This window comes from Jaculus jaculus, chromosome 15 (assembly GCF_020740685.1).
Source record: "Jaculus jaculus isolate mJacJac1 chromosome 15, mJacJac1.mat.Y.cur, whole genome shotgun sequence".
NCBI lineage: Eukaryota > Metazoa > Chordata > Mammalia > Rodentia > Dipodidae > Jaculus > Jaculus jaculus.
This window is the reverse complement of record NC_059116.1, coordinates 61121064-61133353: the sequence shown is the minus strand read 5'-3', so window position 1 is coordinate 61133353 and position 12290 is coordinate 61121064. Positions and strand designations below refer to the sequence as shown.

At 41.2% G+C, this 12290-nt stretch overlaps 1 protein-coding gene across 3 annotated transcripts in view; it reads left to right on the top strand.

Moving 5' to 3' along the window:
• Positions 1-12290, top strand: part of Cacnb2 (calcium voltage-gated channel auxiliary subunit beta 2) — a 350607-nt gene that overhangs the window by 289285 nt on the left and 49032 nt on the right. The window lies entirely within an intron of this gene.

The following is a 12290-nucleotide window of genomic DNA, read 5'->3' as shown; positions in this document are numbered from 1 at the left end:
AACCAAGCATTCAACACATATGAGACTATGGGGGGCAGTCCACATTCAAACCACCACAGAGGTCTATACATATTACCATGAAAGAAAGGTGAGCTTGTGCCAAGATTTAAAATATTTAATTGAAAGAGAGAATTGGCACACTAGGGCCTTCTGCCACTGTAACTTAACTCTAAATGCATGTGCTGTATCTTGTGTGCTTCACACGGGCACTAGTTAATCAAACCCAGTCCATAGGCTCTGCAAAAAGTGACTTCAACTGGTGGGCTATCTCCCCAACCATTACCCAGATTTCAGAAATAAAACTTAGCCGGGTGTGGTGGCGCACGCCTTTAATCCCAGCACTCAGGAGGCAGAGGTAGGAGGATTTCCGTGAGTTCGAGGCCACCCTGAGACTCCATAGTGAATTCCAGGTCAGCCTGGGCTAGAGTGAGACCCTACCTCAAAAAAAAAAAAACAAAAAAAAAAACTTGTTCATGATGGTAATTTCACATTGAAGATGATCTTCTTTATGAATTATTATACTGCTTCTTGCATGTATATGCACTATGTGTGAATATGTTGTGCTTGTTTATATGTGAGTACATGTAGACAGATGCACACGTGCATGGAGGCAGATGTTGGTGTCAGGTGTCTTCTTCTATCACTCCACCTTGTTTATTCACACAGTGTCTCACTGATCCCAGATCACCCATTCAGCTAATCTAGAGTCGGCTTGCTCCGGGGTCCTGCCTCTCGCTGCCTCCCAGATGCTGTGATCATAGGTGCATGCTACCACATCTGCATTCAGGTAGCTTCTGGAGATTGGGACCCATGATTTGGAAATCATATTTGTAGAGCAACTGCTTTACTGACTGAAGCATTCCGTAGCCCTAGGCTACATTTTTATAAAATGCTGCTTTTGGTTTTATTTTAAAAGTCAAATTGCTACTTCTGACTTGCTTTTGTAGTTCTGAATGCAAGAGTCTTATGTACTGGAGGCAGTGGGAACATTGGACCAATTGTAATTTGCTCCTCTTATCAAACCATTGTATATTTCTTCTGAAGAAATAACACTTTCATCTGTGACAATATTGAACAATAGAGGTGACTGAGATTATCCAGTGGGATTTGTATTTTTCTGGGTGAAGGGCATTCTGCTAGTGTCGTGAGCTTGGCCCAAACCCAGACACTACCTCATTGCTGGGCACTTCTAAATCCTTCAAACGTCAGAAAGCAGTGGTATTGACCATTGGAGCTAAAAGTTCTGCATAGCATGTTATGGTAGTTTGACTGTTTATCCCCCATAGACAGGTGTTTTAATAACGCTTGTAACTTGGATCTCCAGCCACCTGGCTAGAGGATGTGTCACTGGGAACAAATCCTGGGGTCCAGCCCAAAGGTATGCAGGATAGTTTGAGCTCTGGGCTTCTGCTGCTGCTGCTGCTGCTGGTTTTGTGCCTGACACTTTTGCTGTTTGCTGGCTGTTGACAGTTTCTCTCTGTTTGGATATATGGAAGCAGCTTCTTCTGCCATGGATGGAACTTCCTCCTTGTCTGTAAACTTGACATAAACTCCTTGCTCCCATAAACTGTGTCTGGTTTGGATGTTCATCCAAGCACTGTGAAACTGTCAACAACACATGGCCAATGCTTGAGTAAAATCTGCCAGTCATAGTAAATATTCTCTTCGCCTATTTATATTGTAATGTATGACATTACTCCTAATTACAATACTCTTTATATGCTGGATATTGTGTGTGATGAGCATGGTAATGCTTGCTCTTAATTAGTTGTAAAAGTAGACTGCTAACATATTCTGGGGTTCTTTAAGTAAACTGCACACACACACACACACACACACACACACCATCTTCCTCTATCATTCTCCGCCTTGTTTTTGAGACAAGATAACTCATGGAACCCTGAGCTCACTGATTGGACTAGACTAGTCAACAGACCCAGTTGTCTTCTGTCTCGGCTCCCGAGGGCTGGGATTAAGGCACACACCACCATGCCCAGCATGTTACATGGGTGTTGGTGATCTAAACTCAGGTTCTTGTGTTTGTGTGACAAACACTTTACACCCAGCTGAATTATCTCCCCATTCTTTCTACTTTTGAACCATTAAACCTTGACGTAACAGAGTGTGATTAGGAAATAATGGTTTCCCATCTGCCCTTGGTCATCCTGGAAGGAAATGCACCCAAAGGGTGAGAAGTCGTAGCTGCACTAGCACACCCAAATCTCCCTGAAGCTCTGGAGAGATGTCTGGCATATCATTTTTTTTCACATTAGATTTTAACTCACTATAAAGAGAGAAGCTTCTCTATCCTTGCCACGTAGAACTCCTCCAGCTCTGGTGACTGTGGATTCCATCTTGCTCTGATTTCTTTACAAAGTAACTTCTCACAAGACTCCCAGAAGCCTTGATTTCCCAGTCTTTTCCCATAACTTTGCAGAATTTCTAAGGATTCTAGGACAATATTCAGTACAAGAAATGATGAAAAAAAAAGGCTAGAGAGGTAGTTCAGTGATTAAGGCACCATTAAGGTGCTGGTCTGCAAAATCTAACAACTACAGTTTGATTCCACAGTACCCATATAAAGTCAGATGCACAAAGTGGTACATGCATTTGGAGTTCATTTGCAGGAGCTAGAAGCCCTGTCTCTTTCTGTCTCTGTCTCTCTCTGTGTGCAAATAAATAAATAAATTTATTTAAAGATGATGAAAATGGGACTGGATAGATTCCTTAGTGGTTAAGATATTTGCCTGTGAAGCCAAAGAACCCAGGTCAATTCCCCAGGACCCACGTAAGCCAGATGCACAAGGAGCACATACGTCTGGAGTTTGTTTGCAGGGGCTGGAGGCCCTGTCTCCATATGTCTCTCTTCTATCTCTCTCTGCTTGCAAATAAATAAATAAATAAATAAATAAATAAATAAATAAATTTTAAATGATAAAAATGTCTAAAAATAGCTCTTACAGTGCCCACAGGCCATAAGCAAAAAGGCGGTATTTGTAAATACACACACCAGTGTTGACTTTTATATGAGATGATTCTTATACATTTTCTTTCTTTTGTAAATTTTCTATTCCCTCTATTACTTTTAGTTATTTCAATCTCTTTTGACTTCTAGGAAAGAAAATTAGCTCACTAGTATTTTATTATATTTTCATTTAATTTACTGACCTTTCCTCATTGTTCACTGAGCAAACAGAAGTTCACAGGTAGTCACACTCTCATCTTGCCCCATCTAATCTGCGAACAGTCTTCACCTGTGCCCCATGTTCTCCTCCTTTCTCACAGCTGGAGCATAAGTGTCCTTCCTCCCGTTGGATCCTCATGCTTTCTCTTTCTACCTGTCAAAGCCTCCTGCCTTTAGTGGACAGTGAGAAAGAACAAAGATGATATCAAACAATGTGAGAAGGATGAAAAACAGCATTCGCATAGCTGAAGGCTGAACTTGTTATAAGATCAACATATGAACATTCTTGGAGCTCGTTATAAGGAGACAACTAGAACAAAACAGTATAAATATTTAAACATAGCCTAAATATGTAAACGTATGTCATTATAGGTTATACCTGAAGCCATAAAGGTGGACAAAGTCACAGAGGAAAATGTATTAATGGGAAAATAGGAATGTCAACCCTGCCTGCTGTCCTCAGGTTGATTTCAGTCCATATCTGTTTTCCTTCCAGACTGAGCTCCACAGCTCCACAGTACCTTCGGTGACCTGATATTCCTTTCCCAGGACACATACAAAAGGAAGTATGATTCTTCGAGTCTTCTTCACTCTTGCTCACAAAGATTAAGCACAAAAGTCCACCTTCTTTACAAAGGTTCTATTGCTGAACATTTTTGGGAGTTAATCTCCAGTTATCTAGACCAGCATCAAAGTGACAAATACCCATCACACCTCCCCACCCAGGCCCTGGGGGCGGGTGACTTATCCCACCCCACATGGTGCACAAAGCCAAGAATCTGAAAGAAGAAAAAAAAGAAAGCTCCCAGCCATCTAAGCATCATAACGTGGAGGCACTAAAACCACAGTCTGTGTTCACCTGTCTTACCTATACTCTAATGTGGCAGGTTTATTTTTTTTTATTATTTTTTGTATACCTGTCAATTTTTTAATTATAAAAATGCCCCACCCAAAATGCTGTGTGCTGGTGCTTTCGTAGTGAGAAGAAAATTAGATTCCTTTGTAGTGTTTTCAGATAATCTATTATAGATACTGCTAGTTACTCTCATAGTCCTAGTTCTTAATGTTTCTTCATCCTAAGATTCTAGCTCACTAGTCGGTGACAGCTAGTGACAAGTGTTTACTCACAAAGCTGACAAACATGCTGATAAATTTGATCACAGATTGAAGCAAGTTTAAAGAAAAGTAAATGTCCAAATAATATGAAATTTTAATTATAAATGAAATATCATGCAATGGGAAAGCAATCTTATATATTTAAGAGTATGAAACATTCTATGGGCGAGTGTCACGATCGGGGTGACTAATTCATTCTGTGCCTTTTGTCACAAAACTCAAGTACTTACCAACTTTCAACACCAGTGTTCAAACATCAACATTGAATTCTTTGAACTTAAATATCAGCTGTGTTCTGAAAAACCTTAAGGGTAACATTGAGTTCAAGAAATATTTATTGGTATCAAATATATACCAGGTACTAGAACAACAGTGATGAGTAAGAGACATTTCCCACTTTACAGAGCTCAGATTGGTGACTTTGCAACCTGGGTTAATAAGACTGCATAGAAGGAACAGAGCAACAGAAAGTAGTAGACAGTGTACAGAACACTGAGTGAAACAGTACATAGCCTCAGATGGTGGAAGCTTGCTGAGTACAACAGTGCGAAGTAGAAGGCAGTGTGAGTTTACTGAGTACAACAGTGCGAAGTAGAAGGCAGTGTGAGTTTACTGAGTACAACAGTGCGAAGTAGAAGGCAGTGTGAGTTTACTGAGTACAACAGTGCGAAGTAGAAGGCAGTGTGAGTTTACTGAGTACAACAGTGTGGAGTAGTAGACAGCGTGAGCTTCCTGCGTAGAACAGCGCGGTCACAGGTAGTGTGTGCCGGCTGAGCACCTCACACAGTAAGTGAAGCCCTGGGGGGATTTCAGGTGAGCAACAATCTCGAGGACTGCAGGATGAGTAACTGGAAAATAACTTAGTGGCATCCACCCAACTGCAGCACCCTGGAGCCCTATTTCCCCCCGTTAATTCAAGAAGCTCCGCCGTAAGGAGCTGTTCTGCAGGTTGGTCCCCTCCTCCAGCATATTCCATGAAGGCCATCTTTGTGACATACTTTAGTGAGTTCGTGTTAAGTTCTCTGTAGATATTGCAGCCTGCAGATATATGGATGTATGGATGTCTCCACCACAAGATGCTGATTCCTTTGAGACAGTAACTATTGTATGTTCATCTTTCTTCTCATTTTTCTCTCATTTTCTTCTTGTTTCCTGATAGTTTGTACTATAGGGTATTGCTATTCAGACTAAGCTTGCTTTGAACTGCCTGTCTTGGGCTTCCAAGTATTATAATTACAGGTGTATCTCCCCATACCTGGCTTTATGTTCATCTTGGAGTTCTTCTAGTGTTCATGTGATATAGTGTCATTATGTACCCCTAAAATTTCTTTTATAATTAAAGAGACCCATGAACTCACAAGGTATGAGTTGGAAGATTTTAACTCTGCCCTTGTAAGTCTGTATCAACATACCTTCATTGGGAACATGGTGCTTAGAAATAAGGAAGAGTAAATACACAATGATGTTGTGATGCACGGTTATGATCGAGGTACTTAGGAGGTTGAAAGGGGAGAATCATGAGGTAAAAGCTAGCCTGGGCTACATAACGAGACCCTGGCAGAAATGTCACTGACTTACAGAGGTTTTTATTGTTGTTTTCACTTCAGGTTTTGTATAAGAACATTTCAGATGCCCCTAGCCTATTTTGCTTAGTTCTAACAAAATCTAGAACATATACAAACCTGTAAGTATGTAACACCCCCTCAGTGGGAGGCTCATAGCATAACTTATTTAGAAGGGTTGATAGTTCAGTCTTACTTCACATTTAAGTAATTTGTGGCTCAGAGACACATGCTGACTTTCCTGAGATGGAAAGTTAATGTTATCTAAATTCAACCAAGTTAATATGGTTTGGGCCAGAAAGCACTGCTGAATCTTACCACATCCATAGACATCTGGTTACTAGAAAGAATAAGCTTCATGGTTGGTATGGTTTTATTCTAACTCCTTTCTGCTCAGTGTAATCACTGTGAACTCTGATATATATTGGTCCATACTCACAAGCCACAGGGTCCTGTTTTCTGTATATTTTTGCCTATAATCCAATGATGTAAAAATTCTCTACATATTTTCTTTGTTATGCTGAAAGCCCATCTTTATAATTAATAATGTACAGGTAAATCATGAGCATTTAAAGTAAGGCATCTCATTACTTTATGCAATGTATTTCCATTTTTGTTTGAGGAAGCCACATACTTGTATTCACCAGGTTAAAAAGAAATATATTGAGGAAAACAACTCCAGAATGACATAAATGGACTTTTAAAAACATGGAAAGTGGCCCCAGATTTTTAATAGATGATAGGTCCCTTTCCATGGGGCAGAGATGGCAAAGCCAATCCCTTGGAGGCTGAGAATGCGGTCTTCCTACTCTGAGTGGTGAGATTTAAAAATAAATGTTCTACGTTAGTTTCCCGTTTCAGTTGTTGTATTGGTTTCTGCATACATGTCTTGGTTTCTTCATTCATTATGTGCTCATATCTATTTTTTGCTCATTAAATATAAATCTCCCATGTGTGCCAAAGACTTCAGAAAAATAGTCTGGCATATTTATCTCGAAGCTCTCTTACTTCCTAGACTTGCATCAGTTTTCTCATAGTAGAATCGCACAGTTCATAAGACCTCATGCGCTGTACCCACTCACTCCCTGAAACTGACTTTTCCAAGCCTTTAGCTTGGTCAGTGTTCAAATGTTCGTTGGTGCTTGTTGAATGCTGGGTGTGGAAGGTATCTGTGTGAGCAGAATAAGGAAGGTAAAGGTTTAAAGAACAAACAAAAACAATTGGCCTGCCAGGTGTGGTAGCACACTTTTAATCCCAGCGCTCAGGAGGCCGAGTTAGGAATACTGTGAGTGTGAAGCCAGCCTGGACTACACCATGAGTTCCAGGTCAGCCTGGGCTAGAGTGAGACCCTGCCTAAACAAATGAAAGAGCAGAGTCAGATAAAGGATACATGCTCTGCTTTTAAAGGAGCTTTGCTGTCACAGAGGCAGACACATGGACAGACAGGCTATGAATATGTGAGCCCTGTGCCCATGTCCCTTCTCTTTCTAGACAAGAGCTTTAACGTGATGGCAGGTGCCATTCCAAGGTCTTCACACAACACATGGTCAAATGTAAGGTGTTACACACAATTGGAATGTTTATGGAACAAGCATTCCTGGAAGCCCTTCAAATTAAGGAATTCTTTATACATGATTGATAAACAACTGCTGTTTTCTCACAAAATTTATTTAATTTTATTTTAATACATTAAAAATTTACTCTTGTTGATAAGCATGATTTTCTGCAAGAAAGGAAGCCATTGTGCAGCTAGCACTAGTTTTTACGAGCCCACCCCTCTTAGGTCCTTGGATTTTCCACTTCCTGATGTACTCGTCAGTAAAAGCCTGAAATGGAAGCAGAAATTATGAGGTAGTGGATTTGGAATTATGGGTTAGAGTATCTACTGCATGCAACCATTTGCTTTGGGGCTGACATCTGATTTTCTACATTTGCCAAGTGGGAATAGGACTTTACTTGTGTACCTGACTGACATGTCTGATGTTATGACACAGAAGGGAACTTAAAATGTTCATTTTATTTTTTATTTATTTATTTTTTTTACTTTAGAGAAAGCAAGAGAGAATGACAAAGACAATTGGTACTCCAGGGCCCCAGCCACTGAAATTGAACTGCAGATGCTTGTGCCACCTAGTGAGCATGTGCAACCTTGCACTTGCCTTACCTTTTGTGTGTCTGGCTTACGTAGGACCTGGAGAGTTGAACATGGGTCCTTAGGCTTTGCAGGCAAGTGCCTTAACCATCTCTCCAGCCCTAAAATATTCACTGTATAATATATGTATCTGCTAAAGCCAGGTGTGATGACTCACACCTGTAATCCCAACACCCAGGAAGCTGAGGCAGGAGAATCACTATAAGGTCAAAAGTAGCCTGCCAGACCAGGGATGCATAGGCAAACCCTGTCTCAAAAAATGCAAAGGAAGGCCAGAGACGTGGCTCAATGGTGAAGTGCACCTTCCGTGCAAGCACGAGGCCTAAGAGGATCCAAGACAGCCAGAGTTCAAATCTCCAAATCCCATGTAAACAGCTGGGCATGACCCGTAACCCTAGTTCTACAGGGAAGCAGATACCCAAGAATCACTGGAGCCCCCAAAATTCCAGAATCAATAGAAATTTTGGCTCAAAACAAGACCAGGTAGAAGAGTGATGGAGCCAGATGCCTGATGATCGTTTGTGGCCACTGCTGGAAAGCAGTTCCCACCACAGGCTAATGTGTGGGGCACCACACCATACTACACTACACACACCACAAACACACACTACATACATATCACACACACAAACACACACGTTAGAAATGAGGGAGGAGCTAAATAGACAAATGTACATTGTTAGGAAAGGTCTTAAAGATGCTTTATGACATACAAGTGTCTATACAGGTATCACGTTTTACCCACTAAACATCATGACATCATTACATTGTTCTTTGCTCAACTGTTTTTGGAGAACACCTAAACAAACAAATATGTCTCACCTTGAAATTGTTCCATTACAGAGTCTGCTTTTATCAGTAGTCATCTCTCTATGTGGCTCCTTAAAATACTAATTCCTGGGACTGGAGAGATGACTCAGCAGTTAAGTCACTTGCCTGAAAAGCCTAAGGACCCCAGTTCCCTTCACCAGTACCCATATAAAGATGCACAAAGTGATGCATACATCTGCAGTTTGTTTCTCGAGGGTGGAGGCCCTGGCATGTCCATTTTGTCTTCTCTCTCTCTTTCTCCTTTCAAATAGATAAATAAAAATATTCAAAAAACCTTCTTAATACTCCATCTCCTCTTGGAACTCATGTGTACCTTGCAACCTGACATTCCTCCACTCTCTTTCTGGGGCTTCCTGGCTTCACTCTCCTTTCTGTGTTTGAACCCCACTGTGGTACCTAGAAGTCTCAATTGCCTTTGACCCTCAACCCATCAACCCATCCTTCCTCCCTACCTGCCTAAATTGGTCCTATGAGACCAGCCACCTTGTTAGCCTAATGTTAACCCCAGGAGTGGAGCTTTGAAGAGTTAATAGGAGAGTGTCCTTGATAAAAACTACATCTATATTAAAATTGAGTGGTGATAGTTTGAATATAAACGTCCCCATAGAGCTACCTGCTTGGTCCCCAGCTGCTTATGCACTGGAGAGGTAGCCTTTCTAGAGGAGGCATGTTCCTGGAGGCAGACCTTGGGGTTGAGGAATCCGGCCTTCCGTGTGTTGAAAGGCAGCTGGGCTCTCTGTGCTGCAGATGGATGATGAAGTGAGCCAGCTGCCTCCACCATGGTGAAAGTTTCCCTCAAAACTGTAAGCCGGAAATAAACCCTTTCCTCCTATAAGCTGTTTCTGGTTGGGTGTTTTGTCCCAATAAACTTTTTGGTTTACTGTTTTCAGTTCAATCTTTAGAAAATGAGTAGCCTTTTTAGGAACACTTCCAGAAGTTTGATTCTTAAGGTTGTGGACTTCTGAATATACTGAATAGCTTTGTTTATACTGATTCACGTTCCTGTAGTAATTTCAGTTCAGTAGGTCTGAAGTAGGACTCGGGAGGGAGAGATGGCTCAGCAGTCAAGGTGATTGCCTGAAGTGAGACTCTGCTTTTCAACAGGCTTCACTCCACTGGTGGATCTGCTATGAAAGGTAGCTAGGCAATACTGAAAGAAAACATTCTGAGCCAGGAGTGGGAACACACACCAGTAAGATTCTTGGCTGGGAGGTATGCAGAGTGCAGGTCTGGGTACATAATACTTCATGTCTCAGAGAAAGAAGAGAGGAAAGACAAGAGCGGGGAGACAGAGGGAGGGAAGAGAGAGAAAAATATGAGAATGAATGAGGAGAACAAATATATTCTCATTGTTCACATGGAAATTTCAGTTCCTGAACTCGGTGAGGTAAAGTGATTCATGAGAATTTACATGGCTTTTCTGTGTGGTTCTTAATCAAAGATTGGTCTGCAATTCAACTGTGGTCATCAGTGAAAAATCTTCACATGTTTGGCTCCACCCAATCCAACATAGTACTTCTCAAGTACCCAGCTTACTTAAAAAAAGAAAAAAAGATCAAACATCATTTCCATTAGTCAGCTTTCTGTTATGGTGATCTGGAGCTGACATAGTATAGTCAACCTAAAGAGAAAAAGAAAAGGTTTGTTTTGGATTACAGGTTTTATCTATGGTCTGTTAGTCTGTTGGTTTGGGACCATGGTGAGGCCATTCGTCATGGAGGGATCACCTGGCAGGAAGGTATTCACCTCACAACAGCTAAGCATCAAAAGAGATAGGGATGGGAAGAGTCCCATTATCCCCTGTGAGGACACACACAACAATGACCTGCCTTTTCATTGTGTCTCACCTTTTATAGAGTTCGCCATCTCCCCACAGGACCACTGACTGCAGCCAAGCAACGTACTTCCTTATTCAAACCATGGCAGTGTACTATGCCGAGTACATCTGTGATACAAATAAAGGCATGGTTTGGATAATGGTTTTTATATTTAAATTTAAACTATATGAATCAATCAATATCCATCTTTTTTGTTTTGTTTCTTTGAAGTAAGGTTTCACTCCAGCCCACGCTGATCTGGAATTCACTCTGTAGTCTCAGGGTGTCCTTGAAATCACAGCTATCTTCCTACCTCTGCCTCCTAAGTGCTGGGATTAAAGGAATGTGCCACCACGCCTGGCAAAATTTTTAATATTATAACCAAACGCTGTTATTTATCTCTTTCTATGAAGTTTTAACCCTCACAACCACACAGTTGAGTTACAAAAAAATGCAAATAAATCTCAATGGCTTAAAAACAGCTTGTGTTGTGTTCTGTTCATAGCTGCTTGTAGTATGCAGCCCGCGGGCAGCAGGTTGGACATGCCTGGTGTGGTTTGAAGAGATGGCCCCAAACATTCAGTTCTTTATTTGTTTGAAGTTTGCATCTGCAGCCACCTGGCTGGAGGCAGTGTCACTGGGTGGCTCTTAAGGTGTGGTGGTGGGTTTCAGATTTCAATCTAAAGATAGGCAAAGTGTGCCTAGCTGGATGGAGTTCCTGAAGTGTGCTGTGGCTTTTGGCCTTTAGGCTTGTGCTTCTCTCTCTCTGCTTGGTCCTGTGAAGGCAGGCCAGCTTCTTCTGCCATTATGGAATTCCCCTGGATCTGTAAGCTTCAATAAATATCCCTTCCTCCATAACTGTGCCTGGCCTAGAAGTTCACCTCAGTGAACCTGAAGCTGTCTGCTACACCTGGAATTCAAAGAAATTATAGGTTATTTCTCAAAAACTATAAAAAGTCTTTCAAAGGGCTATAGATTTAGTACAACCTTTAAAAATATTTCTAACTATCTAAACTCTGCAAATATCAGTTAGCTCTCTCCATCTCTCATTAGAGGCACATTTAAATTCAGAAACACCACTGCTAGTTGACATTCAGTTCAAGACAGCAAGGCTGAAAATAGCCTTAATGACGCATGCAAAGTGTTTTCCTAGGAACAGACTATGGACTTATTAGTGTCTGGAGCCATCAGTCAATACTCATCTGGTGTACTGGTACACTGGTAAGTGATTCCAGAAATGTTCACTGCCCCTATCAGTGTCTCAGAGAATTAACGCAACTGCCTTTAAATAGCCAAGGTGAGGAAAGAGATTAACTTTACAATTGTTTTTGCTTCTTAAAAAAAATACTTATCTTGCCAGCAGGTACGGTGGCATGTGCCTTTGCTCCCAGCACTCAGGAGGCAGAGGTAGGAGGATCACCATGAGTTCAAGACCACCCTGAGACTACATAGTGAATTCCAGGTCAGCCTGAGCTAGAGAGAGACCCTACCTTGAAAAACCAAAACAATGAAAAATAAATAAAAACATATCTTTTTCTGGCTGAACACAGCAATTAAAAGTTATCATGTAAAGTTTAAAATAACTTGCCAAGGTTTTACGTGTGCTTTGCTTATACCAGAACTAGGGA